The sequence below is a fragment of the Heptranchias perlo genome, chromosome 29 (genome assembly GCF_035084215.1).
Source record: "Heptranchias perlo isolate sHepPer1 chromosome 29, sHepPer1.hap1, whole genome shotgun sequence".
NCBI classification, from domain to species: domain Eukaryota; kingdom Metazoa; phylum Chordata; class Chondrichthyes; order Hexanchiformes; family Hexanchidae; genus Heptranchias; species Heptranchias perlo.
In genome coordinates, this window is record NC_090353.1 from 8,949,296 (window position 1) to 8,973,825 (window position 24,530).

General features: G+C 43.9%; 1 protein-coding gene across 2 annotated transcripts in view; it reads left to right on the forward strand.

The window, feature by feature from the left end:
• The window catches only part of LOC137299367 (zinc finger and BTB domain-containing protein 7A-like), a 130,025-nt gene that overhangs the window by 39,223 nt on the left and 66,272 nt on the right, over positions 1 to 24,530 (forward strand). The window lies entirely within an intron of this gene.

Consider the following 24,530-nt stretch of genomic DNA (forward strand, 5'->3'; position numbering starts at 1 on the left):
AGACCGCTTTGTCAGTGTTGCTCTCGAGTCAGCTAGGAGCGGGTGTGCACATCCTGGTGTGACTTTGCCTTCCTGTTTACCCCCCTTTATTTGAAGGAGCACTGCAATGGCCTGATTTTTTTTTTCTGCCCCAGTGTGTCTCAGAAAACCCTGTGTGCTGGATACTTCCTTTCCCCCCCTAGACAGTTGTGGCACTCCCTCTCATTAAATTGTCTCAACCCTTCCCAGTTCTCATTGTGGAATAATGTTTTATACTCTTCACCGTTTCAAAGGCTCTTAAGATGGACCTCTGTTGGCTTGCCTTTTCGAAGGAGCTTTGGTCTTGCATGTTTGAATAGCAGATAGGTGGACTGTTTTGTATAAGAATGTGAAAGACCACAGGTTGTGAGTAACCATTAATCTCCTGGGATATATTGTGTATTTCCCCCAGGGATTCCTTTGTATTGGAATCGTGGGTATTCTAAGTATGCTGGGATGAAATATAATTCTGTTCTGGCACAGTAATATGATTGGATCCTCAGAGCCCATGAGCTGAGGCAAATCCTTTGATGTGTTGGTTCTTGATCTCTTACAGTTGGCTTTTATATAGCAGGGGGGGAAAAAAACACTCCATTTTAAATGGGCAAGTTGTCTTGTAAACCCATTAATCCTACTTCTACACAGAGAAGGGTACAGTGACCTTACTGGCAGCTTAACAGTGGCCTTGGTAAGCGTATTTGGTGCTCGGATATTTTATCCGAGCTTTTAATTAAAATGTTCTTAAATTGTGAAAAGTTATTTCACTACGGTCTGGTGAGTAAATGATGTGGTACTCAGCCAAAAAAAAACGTACAAAGGTCCCAGGTTGGATCTCTGGTCTGTGTTGAGTTAGCTGGATAGTGTGGTAATGAGATGCTAAATTTGGTCTGCATCCATGAGTTGAGGGGGAGGAATCAGCTAGTGTTCCCTCTCCTGATTGTTATGCAATGATTCCTACTGAAAAGTTTGTGACACTGGTTGAGGAGGAAATTGGGCTCCTCTCTGATGCCTTCCCCACAGTTGAATAGTCTGCTGAAAAATGGATAATGACCACCTTGGTACCAGATGGAACCGAACCCTTTCACAGGTCACTCCAGTAAAAATTGTATAAAGTTATGGCTGGAGTTTTAGAGCACAGCAGAGAGGACACTTTTTTTTATTACAGCACAGCCTCCCAAATCTTCTTTCTTTTCTCTTTTCTCCCCCCCCCCCCCCCCCCCGGATAGATAATTTGACTACACCAGACTAAACCAGGAACTTAGGCTGCCAAAAAAACACTCTGAAACACGCCCCCTTTTAGAGTGAGCACAGCGACTGCCACTAAAAGCAAAAGACTAGGGTAGAAATGACTAGTTAAATAGAGAAGGCATGGCTGGGGAATAATAATTCCAATGGATACGTGGGTTAAAAGCTATGTGGCTGACAGGGTGGGGTTGCAGATACTCGGGGGTTATACTATTGACACAGTGCGGAATTACTCCAGCGTATTGCAACATTAGTGAGCTTGCATTCTTTTGTGTTATCAACTCCTTTATAAACACGGTGTACTTTATCCCTTGGTACATTGCCAATACAGTATCTCTTGTAAATTGTGCAAGTCCGAGTGTACGTATTATTTTCTTGAACATTCTCACCTGCATTGCCTGATGCTCCTGTTCCACTCCAGTGACTGTTTGCCTGGCAGCTGGTCAGTGCCCGTGATGGACTCCCCTTCTGAGTCTGCCCTTCTCAAATAGTGACTACGATTTTTCAAGATTGTAAATGTGGTTCGGGTTACTCTGTGTACCTTTTTTTTGTTATATAAAGAAAAAAGGAAGAACTTGCATTTCGATAGTGCCTTTCTCGACCTCCGGACGTCACAAAACTCTTCGCAGCCAATGAAGTACTTTCTGAAGTGTAGTCACAATTAGAACCGTGGCAGCTGGTTTGCGCATAGCAAGTTGCCACAAAATAGCAATGAACTAAATGAGCAGATGATCTGTTTCAGGTGTTGGTTGAGGGATGAGTATTGGCCAGGACACAGGGAGAATTCCCTTGCTTTTCAAATAGTGCCGTGAGGTCTTTTATGTTCACCTGAGAGGGCAGGCGGGGCCTCAGTTTAACATCTCATCCGAAAGATGGCACCTCCGACAGTGCAGCATCTGAAAGCCAACCTGTACTGCACTGAAGTACCAGCCTAGATTATGTGCTCAAGTCTCTGGAGTGAGACTTGAGCCTATGACCTTCTGACTCAGAGGTGAGAGTGCTACCACTGAGCCAAGGCAGACACATACAGGGGTGAATTTTGTTGATCTGATTTGGGCCACGGAGAGTGCCTTATTTGTTTTGGACATGTATCTATTTGACAAAAAACAGTATTATATTCAGTCACATCATGACCCCAAACAATTTGTGACTGTTAGTATCTCCTCCCTGGGTCGTCAGTGGCTCTATACCTTTTCATCTTTTTAAAATTGATGCTTATCTAACATCGGCAGGATGTGGTGCCCAGGGATTATTGTGTAGTCCTTCCTTCATAGGTAGCGTTCAGGACACTGGAGACTGGCATCGCTTTGCCATCTGATGTATCTTGCAGGGTGCTTTAGAAATGATGCTGGAGCTCTGGATCTATCTGAAGTACTGTATCCAGACTCTTGAGTCGAATAGTGCTAGTGGTCCATTTCCATGGCAACTATAATTTTAGCATTCAAATTACAATGTTTAGATCGATTTTTAATTCCGTCTTTATGACCCGATTTGTGTTTAAGTTTAGCTTCAGCCACTTTTCACAGTAGCTGCCTGGTTTCTTTTTGTTCCAGATCTCTCCCCATCCCTTCGACTTGCTGGAGTGCTGGCAGCCCCCATGCACCTGCTCGTGGTGCCATTCATATACGTGCGTGTTCACACACAAGCTGTTGCACCGTGGGGTGATGACACTGCCACATCTTATCCCCTCCCCACTCAAAGTTCACACGCCAGCACTTTTTAAAAAATTCATTCTTGGGATATGGGTGTCACTGGCAAGGCCGGCATTTATTGCCCATCCCTAGTTGCCCTTGAGAAGGTGGTGATGAGCTGCCTTCTTGAACTGCTGCAGTCTGTGTGGTGAAGGTGCTCCTACAATGCTGTTAGGTAGGGACTATGTAGTGGTTTTATACAACTGAGTGTATTTCTAGGCCGCTTTAGAGGGCATTTAAGAGTCAAGCATGTTGGTGTGGGACTGGAGTCACAAATAGGCCAGACCAGGCAAGAACAGCAGGTTTCCTTTCCTAAAGCGCATTGGTGAACCAGTTGGGTTTTTCCGTCAGCTTCATGGTCACTTTTACTGATACCAGCTTTTATTTCCAGACTTAATTTAAACTGAATTTGAATTCTCAAACTGCCATGATGGGATTTGAGCTCCCGTTCTCTGGATTATTAGTCCAGGCCTCTGGATTACTAGGCTAGTAGCATAACCACTACACTACCATACATGGTTTGATAAGAGGATTTAATGGACAAAAGCAGATACCCTGCCCATGATTCTATCTACTCCTCCTCCAAAGCTCAGAGGCACTAAGGATTGTCTGTGCTCAGGTGATTGCTATATTTAACAACTGCACATTCGTGCATTTACCTCTCTTCAGGGTTGACTTCAGACTTCCTCCCATTTTTTAGAATTGAAAGCCATTACCTGAGAAGTTCAGCCAGTGCACTCTGCACCAGAGTGAATCCCTCTGTGTGCAGTTATTACATTAAAGCAGGCCCAATAATAGAGTTACATCTACAAACATCTGTTACAAGTGTTGACATTGGCTGCAGTGAAAACTTATCAGAGTGACCTGCCTGAAAAGTCCCCAGTCAGCAGTGATTCAGTTGGTAACACTCTCACCTCCTAAGTCAGAAGGTTGTTGGTTCAAGTCCCACTCCAGAGACTTGAGCGCATAATCCAGGTTGTCACTCCAGTGCAATACTGAGGGAGTTCTGCACTGTCGGATATGCTGTCTTTCGGAAGAGACGTAAAATCAGGTGGATGTAAAAGATCCCACTATTTCAGTGAAGAACAGGGGAGTTCTCCCCAGTATTCTGGCCAACATTTAACCCTCAACCAACATCACTAAAACAGATTATCTGATCGTTATCTCATAGCTGTTTATGGGATCTTGCTGTGTGTAAATTGGCTGCCGCATTTCCTGCATATAACAGTGTCTACACTTCAGAAGTACTTAATTGGCTGTGAAGCGCTTTGATGTTGTGAAAGGCACTATAAATGCAAGTTCTTTCTTTCTGACTCCCTTGGATAATATCTTGATGTAGTACTCCTCACTGTAAAAGGGGAGTTTCTTTGGTCTTTATAAATGGTGATGAGATCCTACTGATGTAGTGTTCAGGGAGAAAACTAGTGCTTTTTTTTGTTGTGTGTGGGACCAGGTTAAGTTTGAAACCTTTTCCTGATGGGGAGAGGAGGAATTGTTCCAACACTCCAGTAAATCACTGTCCTCCTTATTGGGCATTCTTGTATGGCTAAGTTGGATTGCTGTGATAATATCAGTGAATTAAAAGTGAAACCATTGTTTTAATATTAAAAAAAAACCTCCCTTGTAACATTTGAAGTAAGATTATATATAGTTCAGTTCCTAAATGTAGTTCTTTCCCTTTTGGTTTTATTAAAATCATCAACTGGAATTTAGAGGGCTCCAAGGTAAGGGCTCAACCCTGCCAACCACGCGAGTGGCCAAGCACGTGCCAGAATACTGCAAATTATGGATAGTTTCACGCGCTCAAGGTCACCTCTAAGACGAGAGGCAAAAGTTTACAATTATGCAGTTTTTCAGTTACAAAGTAACCATATTGCAATCAAATCTTTAAAGCCAGCTTTAGATATATGTCTGTGTGCATGCATGTATGTACGTACATACGTTATGATTTGGAATGCACTGCCTGACAGCAGATTCAATAGTAACTTTCAAAAGGGAATTGGATAAATACTTGAAGGAAATATTTGCAGAACTACAGGGAAAAGAGCAGGGGAGTGCGACCAATTGGATAGCTCTTTCAAAGTACCAGCACAGGCGCGATGGGCTGAATGATTGTGTATATCTAGATCGATATCTATTTTTGTGGAGTCTGCTACTAATAGATTCCAATCCAAATCAAATTTCGATGAGATATTTAGAATCATACAGCACAGAAGGAGGCCATTCGGCCCATTGTGCCTGTGCTGGCTCTCTAAGAGCTATCCAATTAGTCCCACTCCCCTGCTCTTTCCCCATAGCCCTGCAATTTTTTCCCCTTCAAGTATTTCTCAAAATTACCTTTTTGAAAGTGACTATTGAATGTGCTTCCACTACCTTTTTTATAGGCAGTGCATTTCAGATCAAAACAACTTCCTGCATTTAAAAAAAAAATTCTCCTCATCACCCTCTGGTTCTTTTGCCCATTACCTTAAATCTGTGTCCTCTGGTTACCGACCCTCCTGCCAGTGGAAACAGTTTCTTCTTAAATTTTCAGCACCTCCTATTAAATCTCCCCTTAACCATCACTGCTCCAAGGAGAATAATCCCAGCTTCTCCAGTCTCTCTGCATAACTGCAGTCCCTGCTCTCTGGTACCATTCTATTAAATCTCCTCTGCACCCTCTCCAAGGCCTTGACATCCTTCGTAGAGTGTGGTGCCCAGAATTGGACACAATACTCCAGCTGAGGCCTAACCAGTGATTTATAAAGGTTTAGCATAACTTCCTTGCTTTTGTATTCTATGCCTCTATTTATAATGTGGAGATGCCGGTGATGGACTGGGGTTGACCATTGTAAACAATTTTACAACACCAAGTTATAGTCCAACGATTTTTATTTGAAATCTACAAGCTTTCGGAGGCTTCCTCCTTCCTCAGGTTAAAAAAAAAAGCCCAGGATCCCATCCTATCCCCTTCAAAGATTTGTGTACATAAACCCTCAGGTCTCTGTTCCTGCATCCTCTTTAAAATTGTACCATTTAATTGGGAATTATAGTCTGGTGGTCTGTTAGGGCACATTTTACTGTATAGTTTATTTCCAGCCAAAGTTGACTCATTCATTGAGTTTCGAGGTACTCCGGCCTTACTCTGTGCTTATTGTAAGCAGAAGGTGCTTGTCATTCACCGTGAAGCTGTGGTATGTTTCCCAATTAGGGTCAAACAGCAGCACTGTGGTGCTGTGGAGAGACAGGGTGGGTGAATAGGGTCACCAACCCTACAGGATCGCCCTGGAATCTCCAGACATTATAGATTAATCTCCTGGACACTGATGTGAGCAACCTAGGAGAAAAAAATCATTCAAAAAAATGACTTTTAATTGAACACTTGTTAAAATATTGAAGATGGGATGGGGTGGGGTGGGGGGGGGAGGTGAGGGAAGCTGTTTGACTGGATGGAGTTGGGGGTGGGGGAGGGGGGAAGGAAGGTCATGTGATGAAAGCTCCAGGAATATGTCCCCATGATACCTCTGTGGTTGTTGGATATGGTCTAATCCTTTAAATTAGGGCTGGAGATGTAGGACCAATGAAATAGGATCATGTTTGAAGCCCATATAAAAGAATAGATGTTTTTGAATTTTTTTTATTGAAGTACTGCAGTGGGAGGGTATGGAGGGGAGGGTCAGACGCTGTATTCACAGTGGAAAACTTCCCACTCTCTCCAATATGTAGGTCCAAGGTCACTACTGAGTCACATGAATTCATTTGGCGATGTGTTCTGGGCTTTCATTTTGTTTTGGTTTTTGATAGTGAATATGATGAGATGGGGGATGGGAGAAGTGGATACTTTTTTTTTGTAAAAACAATTTTGACCAAACTTTCTAAAACACGTGCAGTTGTGGTTGTATAGCAGTAAATGCTCACTTTGAGAAATGCTCAACCTTTAGGAAAACCTGAAGGATTGATGATGATGATTGGGGAGGCAGACTGCGGTTGGGCTGGGGTGTAGGCATATGGATCTGAACACTTGTGAGCATCTCTGGCCGGGACTGAGAGGCTATTCTTAGAGCTGTGCACTTTTCGAGCCGTGCCCACAAAGTCAGCTGAGGTGGTGTGTGGGGTGGGCAGGGCTTACGCAGATGGCCACTAGTGTTTCTGAATCTGAAGGGAGAGCCCTGAAGTGCTTTGCTCTTGAGCAACCGTTCCTGTATCTGGAGGCCTGGGAATGAAAGCCGGAGCCAGTAATATTTCCAGAGTAATGTACCCTATCCCATCGGGCAGGGTTATTATTTTTAAATAAATGAAACCTTTCTAGACAGACTCCACAGCGTCAATGATGCCTGGTCCTGAGTGCCCAACTGAGGAGTCCAGCACTTAGTTTGAACTGAGAATGCAGTGCCCATTATACGAGCGGAAAAAATCTGGGAACGTTTTATAAAAGTAGCACCCGTGGGTTATTTTTCTCCTTGTAAATTAACCCCTCTCCCCGTGCCACACGGTGACATATTGGCCTGGTGTGTCGCGATGGGGTAGGTTTGGAGTTTGAACTAGAGATTCTGCATAAATTCATCCCCCTCATTCATGGGTGCCAGAGCGGAGATACTTTTAATTTTTCATGAATCCGTCCCCTTCTCTTTCATGTGACGCGCCCCCCACCCCCAAGGTGATTGGACTGACTCAAAAGGGCAGTTTGCCTTGGGTCACCCATGTTCTGAGGGTGGCTGAGTTCATCGCATTGAATCGAATGTCCATTAGTACATGGGAGTGTCTGGACCTGTGACCTATGTTTGTAGTGAGTTCCACATTGAGAAATGGAACACTTTACCACTTTCGGAGCTCGTGTAATTTAAGTGATTTTAAGAAAACTGATGGAGGATGCTCAGATGAAAATGGTCAATGGGAATCCCTCCCATGTTCTGTATTCACCCCAAAAGTTACAATGCTGGAAAATGCTTCTGGGCTTTCAAATTCTAAATTCCTTTAGAAATTGGAGACAAAGGGCCTAAAATGCCAGTGGGGGTATAACAGAATCAGTGTGCCAAATGGCCCACTTCACAGGTGTGTCTCATGGGCAAGTCCTCTTTTAAAATATTTGCTTGCTGCACCCCACCCAGCATTCAGGTTGTCCTGTGTCACTTACAAAAGTCGGTTTTATTTTCTCTTTAACCTTTCTCTTTTTTCACGCCACCCCTCCCCAGGTGAGGCACTGATTTACGCACTGTGGGTGTGGTTCCACTGGTAACTGCAGCCCTTCGATACTTCACCCAAGTGCCCATGCTTTCTGTGGGCAGTCCGCCTGACCATGAGGGTCACCACAGCTAAGCTCAGCCCCGTCACTCCCCCTAAAGTCCAGCAGGAATAACGATCAGGATTGGGAACTCTGGCCTTTATTTATCCCCTAAAAGGATACCAGTTCTTTTTATTCCTCCCCCCCCCCCCAACCAAAAGGATTATTTTTGTAACACCTGTCTTTTTTTAAAAAAATGTGATTTGGGATTTACGTGGTCACGTAGGCCCAGGATCCTGTTTGTCTGTGCTAAATGAATCGCTCTCAGCTAGGGGCACAGCAGTCCCCTTGTGAATGCCGAATTAGCCAGGATTCTCGATTACCATTGTTGTCCAGTGATATTTATTAGAGAGTACTTGTACGTGGGCAGGATCAGATTCAGCTGAAACAGCCCCTGCAGTTCAATAGTTCGCTCTCTGGGCTCACACTCTGATTAACATTGAACAAGGTGGCAGACGGGACCTGTGGCATCGTATGGCAAAAGAGGAAATTGAAATGGGGAGGTGGGATATGAGATCAAAAATTGTACAGCAGCAAGTGTGTTTGATCAGGCTTCCCACAGGCCAGAGAAGCTCCATAAACTTGAGCTAATCCAAAACCCCGCTGCCCATATCCTAACTCGTGCCAAGTCCCATTCATCAATCACTGACCTACATTGGCTCCCGGTCCGGCAATGGGTGGATTTTGAAATTCTCATTCTTGTGTTGAAATCCCTCCGTGGCCTCGTCCCTCCCTATCTATGCAACCTCCTTCAGCCATACAACCCTCCGAGAACTCTGCGTTCCTCCATCTCTGGCTCTTGCGCATCCCCCACATCCTTCGTCTCGCCATTCGCGGCTGTGCCTTCAGTCATTTAAGCCCTAAGCTCTGGAATCCTCTCCCCAACCCTCTGCCTCTCCACCTCTCCTCCCTCCTTTTAAGACGCTGCTTAAAACCTACCTCTTTGGCTGAGCATTTGGTCACCTGTCCTAATGCCTCCTTGTTTGGCTCGGTGTCAATTTTTTGTCTGATTACACTCCTGTGAAGTGCCTTGGGATGTTTTACCATGTTAAAGGCGCTATATAAATGCACGTTGTTGTCAAATGTGTATAATCTTGTTCGTAGTAATACACCAGACCCCAGGAACACAGCACTGGTAGAGTTTGCCTTCTTTGTCTTACATTTTCCTTGTCGAAGACTTGTAACATAAAAAAACTATTTTCAATTGGCGACGACAAACTGGAGTTTTCAAAATATTGCATCAGCTTTGATTTTCTTTTTAAACTGCCAGAACATTGCTGTTGAATCGGCAGCAATAGTAAGTACTCATTATACAAACATTGTTGCTACAGCATCTAACTCCAACAGTACAAGAACCCTTTGAGACCTGCGATAGCCTTTCTGCAGCAGATTAAAAATGTATATGACCCGGAGTCAACCGATGAAGCGTTTTAAGAAGCTGCCATTAATTATACCAGCAGTAGTCTCCTAATAAAAGCGTCTCTAGCAGACAGGAGGTAAAGAAGGGTGGAGTGTGTTCTCTAATATATAAACTGTCGTTCAGCTTTCCTGTTTGCCATTGCTTATATGTGCCAGTGGGCCATCCGGAGCAGCCAATCCCAGGTTCCATGCTCATGCTGTCAGCCAAGCCTGAGCAGCAGTTGGGGAACTGCAATTGGCCACAGTGCCGCTGGGTTAAGGATGTGTTTTGGGGAGGTGGCAAGAATCGCACCAGGTTCCCACTCCCGATTCCTGTCTCATGACTCTTGCTAGTGTGTGTGTCGAGAACTGGTTTGGGCTGAGTCGTCATACACCCCACGGTTCAATAGCCACTCGTGACGTTAGGCCATTTTGGGTGAGGTACTGAGGTGGAACCTTTTCGGCAGCAGAAGATTATCACCTTCGGAAGAGGAGGACAGAAAATTGGGGGGAATGTCTTGTTTTAATTGCAGGCTATCTGTGTACTCCTGTATCATGGCGCCTGTCTGCTGAGCCCTCCGGGAAGGCGTGGATTCTTATCTGTGCAGATCAGCCAATGGCAGAACAGGCTCGAGGGGCTGAATGGCATCCTATCTCTTGTTCCTACGGGCAGGATGGCTCAGCTGGAAAAGATTATGTATGTTGACCAACTGGAATGAAAATCCTTTGCCGTGTGGTTCCTGTTTTAGTCCGAGTGTGAGTGGGTTGGGGTTTGACTGCTGCAGTAAGAGAACAAGTTCCTGAGATCCCAGGTGTGCAGCACAGGGCAAAGGGCGGACTGTGTTTACTTCAGTTCTCTCCCATAAATCGAGTGCTGTGACGGAGCTTTGAGCTCTAACTCAATGTTTATTTGTCATTTCTTTTTACGGTGAGCTGATTACATTATTTTCACAATGAATAAGAGAAATCTCTTCAGTGCTTTGCAGAATTACTCCTACCTTTGCAGCAGAAGAGCATTTTAGGTACTGATGTGGTCCTCACTACAGATGTGGTCTTCGTTCTTTACCTGCGTTGGTGTACTGTCAGCCGTGGCTCAGTGGGTACCACTCTTGCCTCTGAGTCAGAAGGTCGTTCCACTCCCACTGCGGAGACTTGAGCACATAATCTAGGCTGACACTTCAGTGCAGTACTGAGGGAGCGCTGCACTGCCAGAGGTGCTGTCTTTCAGATGAGAAGTTAAACTGAGGCCCTGTCTGCCCCCTCAGGTGGATGTAAAAGATCCCATGGCACTATTCAAAGAAGAGCAGGAGAGTTCACCCTGGTGTCCTGGACAATATTTATTCCTCAATCAACATCACTTTTTTTAAAAAAACACAGATGATCTGGTCTCTGCTGTTTGTGGAACCTTGCTGTGTGCAAATTGGCTGCTGCGTTTCCTACATTACAACAGTGACTACACTTCAAAAATACTTCTTTGGTTGTAAAGCGCTTTGGGACGTCCTGAGGTCGTGAAAGGCGCTATATAAATGCAAGTTCTTTCTTTCATACTGTGATTGGCAGGAAACCAGGGTGATGAGTCACAAGCTCCCTCCTCTCACACGGACCTGAAATTGATGGTAGACGCCAGGTAGAATTTAAGACAAAATATAGTTTTGGTGGGGGGGTTGCTGGCTGGGTACAGCTCATGGGAGAGCTGGAAGGTCCCAGGTCTCCCCTGAACTAGGTGCTGGAGCTGTGGTGGTGGGGTCTACTATTGATTTTGGCAACCTGCTGCAAAGTGCATGTGTTGCAGGCAGGATCGGGATCAGGTATGATTTCCTACACCTTCTCCCTTTTCAATATTTGTGGTGCAGTCTAGTGGTTTTCAGGCTATTCTGGGAGGTGGTGGTTGGGTGCACCCTACAAATATGGGAACACTCCGTCCTCACTGAAACACGGGTGGAATTTCCTGTGGCAGAGGGAATTTGCGCCCAGAGACTCGAATAATCACGATGTAAAGGCAATGCCCGGCTCGAGGAAACTTGGGTGCAAGTGTGTTACACCAGTAATTAGGCTAGGCTCAAATTTCTTCTCTCTTTTATGCCTGTTTATTGATCCTTGCACTCATTATAATGGCTGCATTCCCAGACTAAAGAGCCCTACACCCATATTTCCTGAAATTACACTGGTTCAAAACAGGTGTAAAATTAGGTCCAGAATTTTAGATGTAGCAGAAAACAAATTCATTTTTCTGGTATTTTGTAAGTTTTTATTTCTCCTCACTGAGACCTACTCTGTATTTTCTGTTTTTGTTTGAATGTATTTTTATGGCTTCAGTTTGAGTCATATTGAAAAGCTTCCCCGATTGCAGGTTCTTAAACACGCTGTTCTTAATGTGTATGAATGATGGTTAGATGGCTTCGAACTTTAATTTTCATCCTTAAAGAAGGAATATATGGTGTGAGTTCTGCTCTTTCCTTGGGCCCCGGCTGTTTACGCCCGTTAAGGTTCCAGCTTATATTAATGAGTGGCAGGAAATTTGGGTGTAAATAGACATCGGCAAAATGGGCGTAATTTCAGGTGTAACTTCCCGATTACACCACCACAGGAAATTCCACCCCACGGTGTCAGCTATATGCTGCCGCTACAGAATGCAATTCTCATTAGCATTTAGTATCGGAAGTAGCATGAGATACAGGTGAGCAGTGTGCAGTACCGCCCAATTCCAAGATGGACAACGAGTAGACACTCTAAGGCAGGGTGCTAGGGCATGGCCTGCAGGTGCCCTACAGCCCGGAAGATGCATTGATCGGGCTGACTAAGCTCCGGCCGGTACCTTTTGCCCACTGCTTTTGGAAGTTTCAACTCCCTCATTGGTTAAAGTCCAACAATCATGGGGTAGCATTAAAATCAGGAATCTACCATAACCTGTCATCCAGGCCTGGAAATTCTGAACAGGTGAAATGTTCTAACTTGGGGAGGGAAGATTATGGAGGGGGGGGGAAATAAAGGAAGGGGAAAGGGCAGAGGGAGGTTAGAGGAAAGGAGGGGGCTTGAATCTGTGTGAGGGAATCTTGCTTTCTCTGTGCATGTGGTGCTCGCATTAGAGTGGAATCGGATCTAGTTTTTACTCGCGTTTTGATCCCCAGCTCTTAAAGGTTGGGGGGTCCCTGCCTGTGGCCATGTGAACCCTAATTTGGACATCTGTGGTCTAGGTTCAACAAGGACCACTTAGGTGAAGTACCAGCCATGGAGTCCCATGACAGCAAGAGGGAGTAAACCGGGCTGGGAGGACAGAGGAATGGTCGTAGCTGCTTGCTGGATATGTTTTGATATGGTTCAGTGCAGCTTTAAGGAATGGATGGTTCACCTTTCTGATTTATCCTGTATTGAGATTTTAGAAGTAGGCAAGGGATGGATTTTATTTTTTTTGTTACAGTTGCTGAACAAAAAATTTGAGTTCTGTGGGAGCTGCAAGGGCTGCTGGGAAGTGTGGGGTTAAAGGTTGCTGGTGGTTTTCTAGTTCCTTGTGTGTCACATGTCATTGCTTAGGGATCGTGAGCACTGGCAGACGGTACTGGGGTGGGGTTGACCAGCTCAAACTGGAAAGGCAACTCCTGCGGTGGTTTAACTGGCATCGTTTTAGCAATGAAGGAAGTTTTTTTAATATATAAATATCTTGCTTACTTTACTGCAAACAGGTTATTGCTTTTTTTTTTCAAAATCCCGAAAAATAATCATGCATAAAGCTCTGACATTCCTACAGAATCTTCTCACTGCATTACCAACTTAAGATGAAAAAGATTCTGAAGTGTCTGTTTGACTTGACTTTTCTTTATATTTTTAACTGCCTTGCTCTAATCATGTCATGTGTTGGACATTACACATGGTCATGCATGGCCATTTTGACATATGAAAATTTGAACCCCGATTATTTCCCTTGATTTATAGAAGATTAAGGGGTAATATAATCGAAGTGTTTAAGATGATTAAAAGATTTGATAGGGTAGATAGAAACTATTTCCTCTGGTGGGGGAGTCCAGAACAAGGGGACACAACCTTAAAATTAGAGCTAGGCCGTTCAGGTGTGATGTCAGGAAGTACTTCACACAAGGGTAGTGGAAATCTGGAACACTTCATTTCCCCCCTCTTCCCCCCCCCCCCCCCCCCAAAAAAAAGCTGTTGAGGCTGGGGATCAATTGAAAATTTCCAGACTGAGATTGATAGATTTTTGTTCGGTGATGGTATCAAGGGATATGGAAACAAGGTAGATAAATGGAATTGAGATACAGATCAGCCATGATCTAATTGAATGGCGGAACAGGCTCGAGGGGCTGAATGGCCTCCTCCTGTTCCTACAATTGATTGTAATTAAGTTTTTGCTTCTTGTATTGCATTTAGAATGGGGCCTGTCACTTTGTATAGGTGCCTGATGTTACCTCCTCCTGTTTTTAATAGTTGCGTGTAAAGTGCAGTCTAAGTATAGACCAAGTTATAGTCCAGCAATTTTATTTTAAATTCACAAGCTTTCGGAGGCTACCTCCTTCCTCAGGTGAACGATGTGGAGGGAGGAAGGAGGTAGCCTCCGAAAGCTTGTGAATTTAAAATAAAATTGCTGGACGATAACTTGGTGTTGTAAAATTGTTTACAATTGTCAACCCCAGTCCATCACCGGCATCTCCACATCATAAGTATAGACCAGCTATGTACCTAGAAAGCCTGGGCATGACACGATGCCAGCAGGTCCCCGTAGGAATACAGGAAATGTGCGATGTTTTTGTTTTGTTTCACCCATCTTCTTGGATATGTTTTTTTTTTAAACTGATTTCAAGCTTGGAAATAATTTGCAACTGATCTTATCATAAACGGGGATCTGAAACTATATTTTGGGTTAAACTGAAAGGCAAAGTGGAGGAACTTTATTTAATCTTCTCACGTTATCAAATTTGAGGTATTAACTTGATGCAAACCATGCCACATTTTTTTTGGAGCAAACTGGGAGAAGGGAAGGAGGTGAGAGGTTGGTGTGATGCTGGCCAGTGCCACTAGGATTTCAACAAGGTGCAACGGTCGCCCTGTGAAATTTTCACTTGTTTGATCACTAGCTTTAAATGTTAAAGTGCTATCACTCTCACCTCTGAGTCAGAAGGTTGTGGGTTCAAGTCCCACTCCAGAGATTTGAGTACAAAATCTAGACTGACACTTCAGTGCCATACTGAGAGTACTGCACTGTCAGACGTGCCATTTTTCAGATGCGATGTTAAACCGAGACCCCGTTTACCCCCTCAGGTGGACACAAAATCCCATGGCACTATTTTGAAGAACAGCAGGGGAATTCTCCTGGTGTCCTAACCAATGTTTATCTCTCCACTGACATCACTAAAAGCAGATTATCTGGTCATTACCTCATTGCTGTTTGTGGGACCTTGCTGTGTGCAAATTGGCTGCTGTGTTTCCTACATTACAACAGTGACTACACTTCAAAAGTAATTCATTGGCTGTAAAGTGCTTTAGGATGTCCTGAGGTCATAAAAGATGCAAATGTTTCTTTCTTGAACCGAGAAACATCCTGCAAGTGTTGGCCGATGGCTGGGCCAGTTTTCGCGGTAAGGAGCTGAGCCGTACAGAGCAGGGATGTTGCAGGATTGTTCCCTTCTGTGTTACCAGCTGACCTGCACATGTGAGGTCCAACCCCCTTGCACCGAAGAAAGAAAAATCGGGAGTATTTTCTAAATGGTGATAAACCAGGAACAATAGAGGAGCAAAGAGATTTGGGAGCCCAGGTACACGCATCATTTAAAGCTAGTAGATGGGTACAAAAAGACTAATGGAATGTTGGCTTTTATCTCTAGGTGGCTGGATTACAAACTGGAGGAGGTTATGCTTCCATTGTACAAAGCCTTGGCCAGACCCCATCTGGAGTACTGCGTTCAATTCTGGGCACCACACTACAGTAAGGATATATTGGCCTTGGAGGGTGTGCAGTGCAGATTCACCAGAATGATACTGGGGCTTAGAGGGTTAAATTATGAGGCCAGGTTGCATAAACTTGGCTTGTATTCCCTTGAGTAAAATTGAGGGGTGATCTGATCAAGGTATTTAAAATGTTAAAAGGATTTAATAGGGTAGATATGGAGAAACTATTTCCTCAGGTGGGGGAATCAAAAACGAGGGAACACAATTTTCAAATTAGAGCCAGGCCATTCAGGCGTACTTTTCAAATCAGGAAGCACTTTTCACACAGTAGTGGAAATCTAGAATTCTCTTCTCCCAAAATGCAGTGAGGACTGGACTATCGCATGCAGCATATTGGCATGAGGGAGATTTTTATTGTGTATTGGTACCAACACACCAATACTAATCCCAACATTATCTGTCTGTGAACTTAAGTACTTCAGATTTCTTTGAAAACCGTTCCATTTCACACCAGTTAATTTGTAACATGGCTACAGTTGGATCTGCCCACGCACCCACTTGCTCATCCAAAGGAAGCGATGCCATTTTGTCCTCCAGTCACTTCAACTGTTTGAAGCACTCCCAAGGCAAACAAGTTCCCAATCTCTGTGTTTCTGCTCTGGTAAAGTGCCAGGGAAAGGCCAGGTAGCATTGATGAAGGCTTGGGAGCAGATTTCCCACCAACTCCACATAGTCGCTGTATGTTTGACAAACTGAGGGAATAAGAATAGGGGTATTGCCCTCCAATAAAACAGAAGTCAATCTAGTGGCAATGGGGAATGCTACATTAGACACAGGGCCTTCCCCTTTCTGGGTGTGACAATAAGAAAGGTTGAGGACAAGATTAGGTCATTTGTCCATTGAAGCTCATCGGTCGCCTACTCTGTCTTCCGTTACAGTATCCAGCATCTAATGATTTTGCCTTTACTGCTCCACCTAGCAGATTGTTTCAACATTTATCACTCTTGAGTAAATTAATAGGCACTTTTTTAAAAAAAACAATTTCTCAGTAATTTGAATGCATGTCCTGTCCTCACTTTCCTGGTTTAATTTGAGGCAATATTGTGTTGGTGTACTTTTCATGACTGACTGACTGAAAGGAAGCTGGGAGATCTAACAACTGAACCTTCTGAGATGAATGACTGAGAGGAGTTAGGCCGACTCGCGTTACCATGGCTTGGAAGCGAAAATCCACCCCGCCCCCAGAAAATAATTCAGAGGGAAAAGTCATTAGCTCAGGTTTCCGACGTTGCATTGTATTGCTCAGTATCATCCCCACTCTGACATACCATATTCTGAAACAACCTGCATTATTTACAACTCCCTCACTAAATCAAACTTGTAAAGCTCCCTCTGTTAAGTATGCCTCTCTGTAGTATTTGCATGGCCCTCAGACTATATTAATGTAAAGAAAGAACTTGCATTGATACAGTGTCTTCCACATCCTGGAGACTTCTCAAAGTACCTCCAGCCTTTGAAGTGCAGTTACTGTTGTAATGTAGGGAAATGCATCAGTCAGTTTTTGCTCAGCAAGGGTACGGTAGCGTAGTGATTATGTTACTGGGCTAGTAATCCAGAGGCCTGGACTAAAATCCAGAGTCACGAGTTCAAATCCCGCCACGGCGGCTGGCGAATTTAAATTCAATTAATTAAATAAAAAATCTGGAATTAAAAATACTAGTATCAGTAATGATAGCCATGAAACTACCGGATTGTCGTAAAAACCCATCTGGTTCACTAATGTCCTTTAGGGAAGGAAACCTGCCGTCCTTACCCGGTCTGGCCTATATGTGACTCCAGACCCACAGCAATGTGGTTGATTCTTAATTGCCCTCTGAAATGGCCACTCAGTTGTAAAAAAATCTCGCAAGGGATGGGCAATAAATGCCGGCCTTGCCAGCGACGCCCACATCCCGTGAACGAATTTTAAAAAAAAGCAAGGTCCCACAAACAGCAGTGAGATAAATGACCAAATAGTCTGTTTCTGATGTTAGTTGAGGGATAAATGTTGTCCAGGATATTGGGACAACACCCTGCTCTTCCTCTCATGGTGCCATGGGATCTTTTTAAGCTCACCTAAGCAGACAGACAGGGCCTTGGTTTGACGGCACCTCCTAAAAGAGAATAAAGGCCTACTAAAACGATGATGAAATAGGAAGCAGAAGTTGGGACTGCCGGTCAAGGAAGGGAGTAAATTTTCTGGATTTAGGAATGCGGATCCAAGTCCTGAGTTAAGGCAGTTAGATCTATAGGCCTCAGTCTTTTCATGAAGGCCCTGGAATGGAAATCAAAGAAGCAAGTCGGTTTTGTTAAATGATCAGATTAGATCTGGACAATGGAAAACAGCTGATTCAGACTGGAGGCGTGGCAGTTCATTAATTGAAACTGAACCAGTCTGTCCTTTTCTTTGGTTCAATAGCAATTTCTTAATGTTCAAATCTCTCTCGCTCTCTCATTAACTTTTTCTGTAACTTTCTATCAGGCTAATTTTCTAACCAGGAGCCTCAACAACTTGCGTTTATATAGCGCCTTTAACGTAGTGAAATGTCACAAGTGCATTATCAAACAAAATTTGGCACCGAGTCACATAAGGAGATTTTGGGGCAGGTGACCAAAAACTTGTTCAGAGGTAAGTTTTTTAAGGAGTGCCTTAAAGAGAGTTGGAGAGGTTTAGGCAGGGAATTCTCACCTGCCAGGAGCAAACATCAGAAATCCACGCTCACTATTTTCTAACCATTCATTTGGATCAGAAAATCTTGCATTGTGTGTGGGCAAAATTGCATAAACCTGACCTTTCTGAGCTCCTGGACTGTGCACCAATTCTGGGCACCGCACAGGATGTACAGAGGAGATTTACCAGAATGATACCAGGGGTAAGGGACTTCAGTTATGTGGCAAGTTTGGGAGTGTTCTTAGAGCAGAGAAGGTTATGGTGAGATTTAATAGAGGTGCTCAAAATTATGAGGGGATTTCAGAGAGTAAATAAGTACAAACTGTTTCCACTGGCAGGAGGGTCGGTAACTAAAGGATACAGATCTAAGATAATTGGCAAAAGAACCAGGGGGGAGATGAGGAGAACTTTCTTTTCATAGCCAGTTGTTATGATCTGGAATGCACTGCCTGAAAGGGCAGGTGGAAGCAGATTCAGTAGTCCCTTTCAAAAGGGAATCGGATATATACTTGAAAAGGAGAAATTTGCAGGGCGATGGGAAAAGTGAAGGAGTGAGACTAATTGGATAGTTCTTTCAAAGAGCCTGCACAGGCACGATGGGCTGAATGGCCTCCTTCTGTGCTGTATAATTCTCTTCAAAGTGCTGGTTTGTGCTCTGATAAAGTTTCACTCCAGGATCTTGCCCAAGTGGCCATTTTTTGCGTGTGACTCCACTAGGCTACAGGTCCTCGTGTGAGCGTAGTTTCTATTGGGGATGGCTAACATTGAATGGTGATCAACAGGAACCATGCCTCTCATTACCCTGCACTAGCTGAGGAGCTTAGAGGAACTGTCATGTGTGCATCCCATCTGAAATCAGCGAAATCTGTACTGGTCAGTGATTCAATCTTGAGCCTTCCCACCTTTTCTGGCTCAGTTCCATACTCGGTAATCCACTTACCAACTGATCCATTTGATCTTTCCTTTAGTCCATTCTAATTGAATGGCTGTGCTTTGTACAACTGGTATTGAGCACTTCTCCAATGAGGCTTCAAATCCCTCCATTGCCATGTCCCTCCCTATCTCTGCCTTACAACCCTTTGAGATCTCGGCGTTCATCCATTTCTGGCCTCTTGTACATCCCTGATTTCCTTCGCCCCACCGTTGGCGGCTGTACCTTCAACTGCCTAGGCCCTAAGCTCTGGAATCCTCTGCCTCTCCACCCCTCCTTTTTTAAGATGCTTCTTAATACCTACCTCTTCAACCAAACTTTTGGTCACCTGTCCTAATATCTCCTTATGTGGCTCAGTGTCAAATTTTGTCCGATTATGCTTCTGTGAAGCGCCTTGGGGACGTTTTAATATGTTAGAGGTGCTATATAAATGCAAGTTGTTTTTAATACTGTGCAAATTGGGAGCCTATGCTGAGCTGTGCAAATGAAAATGGTTTGGGTCGTTGACTTATTTATTTCTCTAGAGTGTCTGTCATGATGGAAAGTTTTCAGGCAGGCTCAGTTCAAAGAACAGGCCGCTTGGAAAGATCCTTCGAATGCAGCCATGTTGGGTGCCCCTTTAAAAGTTGAGCTGCACCAGACCCATGGATGAACCTGTGTAATCTGGTTTCCTGATTCCAGTCCACATTGATGCGAAATGTAGCATTTGTTCATGAATATAAAGTTACTGTCCCTGACTCAGCCTGCCCTTGAGATTCTGATAGCAAACATACTTTGACTATCCATATGCAGCTTTTCACTAAAGGATGAAATAACTAACTCTAGCAGAGCATCCTGACGCTGAGCTGGGTTTTTTTTTAAAGATTGGGTTGTCTGGGGTTTTCTGATTTCTAATTTCTGAGTATACAAGGTTTCGAGTTGTCCGCAGATATGGTTGGAGGTTTGACGACATTGTTGCAAGCTCTTTTATTTAGGAACTGAATTTAATCTCTGGAAGGCCTTTACCAGTCAACAACTGCAACAACTTGCATTTATATAGCGTCTTTAATGTGGAAAAACATCCCAATACAGGAATATTCACAAAAAAAAAGGCAGCACCGTATTTTTAAGAACACAATGCCCATTACAACACTGGAGCACCGGTTTGTGATGTCAGTGTGTGCTGCAATGCAGGTTTGGTTTTCTCCACTGACCTAGAATCATACAGCACAGAAGGAGGCCATTCGGGCCATCATGCCTGTGCCAGCTCTTTGAAAGTACAACTCGTCCCACCCCACCACCTGCTCTTTCCCCTTTTCCAGTATATAATCCAATTCCCTTTTGAAAGTTATTATTGAATCTGCTTCCACCACCGTTTCAGGCAGTGCATTCCAGATCATAACTTGCTGCGATTTTATATATTTTTTTTAAATTCTCTTCATCTCCCCTCTGGTTCTTTTGCCAATTATCTTAAATCTGTGTCCTCTGGTTACTGACCCTCCTATCAGTGGAAACAGTTTCTCCCTGGTATCATTCTGGTAAATCTCTTCTGCACTATCTCCAAGGCCTTGACATTCTTCATAAAGTGAGGTGCCCAGAATTGGACACAATACTCCAGCTGAGGCCTAACCAGTGATTTATAAAGGTTTAGCATAACTTCCTTGCTTTTGTATGCTAATAAAGCCTAGGATCCCATATGCCTTTTTAACAGCCTTATCAACTTGTCCTGCCACCTTCAAAGATTTGTGTATGTGATCCCCCAGGTTTCTGCAACCCGTTAATTTGGTGTCAGCTGTGGCTCATTGGTAGCACTTTCGCCTCTCAGTCGGAAGATCATGGGTTCAAGCCCCAGTCCAGAGACTTAAGCCCATAATCCGGGCTGACACTCCAGTGTAATAGAGTGCTGCACTGTCTGAGGTGCTGTCTTTCGGATGAGACGTTAAACCGAGGCCCCAGCTGCCCTCTCGGGTGGACGTAAACAATCCCATGGCATTATTTCAAAGAAGAGCAAGGGAGCTTTCCAGCTTATTGGCCAGGTGTCCTGGCCAATATTTATCCCACAACCAACATCACTAAAACAGATTATCTGGTCATTTATCTCATTGCACACAGCAAGATCCCACAAACAGCAAATTGGCTGTCGCGTGTCCCACATTACAACAGTGACCACACTTCAAAAGTATTACATTGGCTATAAAACGCTTTGGGTGAAAGGTGCTATATAAATGCAAGTCTTTCTTTCCTTCTTTCTTACCATTTAGTTTACCTTGCTTCTCCTTATTCTTCCCCTCAAAATGCATCCTGAATTCCCGACATCAGCGGTTTTGCTGTGGGAAGTCACCGAGTGAAGGGCATGTGGATGGGAGTGGGGACAGAAAATGCACAGGGAAGTTCTCACTTCGCCAGGATTGAATGCCTTCCAGTGGGCAGTCCAGAGCTTCTGGAAAAGGCCCGGAAGCATACCTGTGGTGCCCTGTATGAATTAGAATCAGTAATCTGGTTTGGGAGGAGAGAGTACGATGGCCACCAACTCTTTGACCCTGCAAGCTCTATTCAATGCGTTCTCCAGAGACCCTCTCACCCGCTTGCTTTGTGTTAGTGACACTCCAGGATATAGAAGCGGGGAAGACTACAGCTGCTTTTCCATACATGGTTCCAGCAGATCAGCATCTGACAACTGTCTCCCGGCATTTACACTAAATCCGGCTCCCTTATCCCAGTGGCATAATCACAGAATCCATGAAAAACTGGGTCTGCGGGTTTTGTCAATTTTAAAGCAGCCAGATTTAGAAGTGTAAACAGTCTGTGCTGATTAACGCCTGCTGCCCTCCCAGGACCTGAACTGAAACAACGTCGATATAAAAGCAACTTGTGACTGGTTCTGCAGGAGCTCGAGGTGCTGAGAACTGTCTGTAGCTTTTATATTGGGTTTAGTGGGGTTTTGGGGGTGGGTATCTCTCAACCCACAGTTCAGTAGCAAGCCCATGGTAAACTTATCTAATTCACTAATGAAAGATCTGGTTTAAAAAATAATAGGAAAATGAAAATATAAAAACATATAGTGCCTGAGCTTCCTTTTAAACACTGTTACCCATAAATTGGAACATCGGAGCAGGAGTAAGCCATTCAGCCCCTTGAGCCTGTTGTGCCATTCATTTAGATCATGGCTGATCTGCATCTTAACTCCACTTACCTGCCTTGGTTCCATAACCCTTAATACCCTTAACCAACAAAAATCCATCAATCTCAGTTTTGACATTTTCAATTGACCCCCAGCCTCTTTTTGAAGGAAGAGTTCCAGATTTCCACTACCCTTTTGTGTGAAGAAGTGCTTCCTGACTCTTTCATTCGTTCATGGGATGTGGGCGTCGCTGGCAAGGCCAGCATTTATTGCCCTTGAGAAGGTGGTGGTGAGCTGCCTTCTTGAACTGCTGCAGTCTGTGCGGTGAAGGTTCTCTCAGTGCTGTTGGGTAGAGAGTTCCAGGATTTTGACCTGAATGGCCTGGTTCTAATTTTAAGGATATGCCCCCTTGTCTTGGCTAAAATAAGATTGAGAGGTGTCTACAAACATCACTTCACTGTCCTAAACTTCTCCTCCTCTCCATTTGCCTCTCCTCCTTTAAAATTTTCCTTAATATCCACCTCTTTGACCGAGCTTTTGGTCACTCCTCCTTGGCTCGGCGTCCATTTTTAGAAATTTATTACGCCTCTATGAAGCACTTCAGGATGTTTTTCTGCATTAAAGGTGCTATATAAATGCAACTACTGTTTTCCCATTTCTCCTTGGATTCCTTCCTTGCCATTTGTCATACACAGAAGTGATAACATGGAAACAGGCCATTCAGCACTGTTGATATTTACTCTCCACATGAGCAAATAGTTCAAATTACATTTACCCCCCCCCCCCCAGTTCCCATATCCCTCCATCCCCTTTTTTCATTCATCCACCAATCTAATCTTGAATATTGACATAGTCTCACAACTCTGTACAAATAGATTTTCTCCTGCTCTCAGTCCTAAATCTCTTACATTTAACCGTCTATCTTATGGTCCCTCGTTCTGCACCCTCCAACTACTGGAAACTGTCTGCTTCTATCTACTCTGTCCCATCCTTTCATAATTTAAACACTTCTGTCATATCGCCCCCTAATCTGAGCTGTTCAAATAAAAAAACGACTCAATTTTTCAAGTCTTCTCTCGTATTTGTATTTCCTCATACCAGGCAACGTCCTAGTGCATTTGCATTGTGTCCTCTCTAAAGCCTCGATATCCTTCCCTATTGTGTGGAGTCCAATACGCCATACAAAAGTCTAACTGAGGTCTTAAGGTTTTATACAAGCTCATCATTTCCTTTTGGCTTTTATATTCTATACCTCTTGTGATTAAAATCTAGAATTATGTTCGTATTTTTTAATGGCCTTTTCAACCTGAGGTGCTGCCTTTAATGTTCTTTCTGCAGACATTCAAACACAATTGCCCATCACTTATTGAGCCAGGGTTTGGTGCATGCACTGGGCTATGGGAAATCTTTGGTTTACCTACAACCATAGCACAATTTCTCTTGGAGTCTTCCTGCACCCGATTTTTTTTATTCTGCCCAGTGCAGGAAAAAAAATTGTAAACAATTTTACAACACCAAGTTATAGTCCAACAAATTTATTTTAAATTTCACAAGCTTTCGGAGGCTTCCTCCTTCGTCAGGTGAATGTTGTGGAAACATTCACCTGACGAAGGAGGAAGCCTCCGAAAGCTTGTGAAATTTAAAATAAATTTGTTGAACTATAACTTGGTGTTGTAAAATTGTTTACAATTGTCAACCTCAGACCATCACAGGCATCTCCACATCAGGAAAAAAAAAGCAGAGTCATGTCTGGTGTTTGAAATGAACCTTCCTAGTAATTTAAACGCTTAATTTGGAAACACAGGTTTCCGAAGTTGACAATATGCAGGAGTTGTAGTCTGACCCAGCCCAGCACAGAGTGCAGCTGTACCATTCTCACAGTTGGCTGTTGTGGGAGTGAATTCTGCCCAAACACTCCTGTATTTGGACACCGCCTCTTTTAATTCCCCTGAGGCACAGTTTTCAAATGGAGATGTATGTTTGTGCTATTAAAAGGGGCTGTGTTGTCATGGTGATGTTTTGCACATTGTATTACAATGTTAGTACACAGAGGGGTGGGTAAATTCACCATGGCCAATGTAATAGCCTGACTCAATACCCATGATTCGGTTATGAATTGGTGGGGGAGGAAACAAATCAAAACACACACACTCGAAAGAACAAATTTGCATTTATATAGCACCTTTCACAACCTTGGAATATCCCACAGCCAATTAAGTACTTTTGAAGTGTAATCATCGTTGTAATGTAGGAAACGGGGCAGCCAATTTGTGCACAGCAAG